Below are 889 nucleotides of genomic sequence, written 5' to 3' on the forward strand. Positions count from 1 at the left end.
TATTAACTAAACCCTTACATGAAAAATTAGACATTAGAACTCAGAAAGAGGGGATTCCCTGGCGGTCCAGTGGTTAGGACTCTGTGCTCTCACTGCCAAGGGGCTGGGTTCAATTCCTGGTCGGGGAACTAAGATCCCACAAGCCACACAGCACAGCCAAAAAAAAAAAAAAAACTCAGGAAGAAAACAGGAATCTGTAGTGATTAAAATGAAGAATGTGTATCTCATCTTATGCAAATATATGAAAACACAGATTTACAAGATAAACTGGTTATTACTCATGTCCCAAAAGATCCCATATAATACAAAATACTACAATAATACAGTAATACAATAGTATTTTTTAAATAGCAAGTTCCTTTATAAAATTGACTTTCATCCAATTGAAAAATTTAATTCATATACAACTTTTAAATCTCTGAATTTGAGAATGCAAATGCTAGACTTCGTTGCAATTTCCAAATTAATTTGTTGAACAGGCCAGAATTCATAAGGAACAATACAGAGGAGATCTGGAAGTGAAGAGGAAAGATGCAGAAAAAAGAAGGAAGTAGAAATCGATGGAAGTTCAAGGTCAGAGGCAAAAATACAAAGTCATTAAAGAAGCATAGAGGAGAAATAAAGTATTAACAAAACAGAAAACAAGTGCTGATGGCATTAACCTCACATCACACAGGGCATCTTTCTTCCTTATTTAAGTCTTGGAGTTTGTATAATGAAACAATAATTTAATCACAAACTAAAAATAAATATTCTAGCAGGAAAAGCCTTAGCTCACGACTAAGAAAATAGAGCATTTTTAGGAGAAGCAGAAGAATGAAGCAGGATTACTTTATACGAACTAGTATATAAAAAGATGCAGCTAGGTGGGGCATTTGTGCCATTCCTG

Source organism: Lipotes vexillifer, unplaced genomic scaffold, assembly GCF_000442215.2.
Source record: "Lipotes vexillifer unplaced genomic scaffold, Lipotes_vexillifer_v1.1 scaffold422, whole genome shotgun sequence".
Taxonomy (NCBI): domain Eukaryota; kingdom Metazoa; phylum Chordata; class Mammalia; order Artiodactyla; family Lipotidae; genus Lipotes; species Lipotes vexillifer.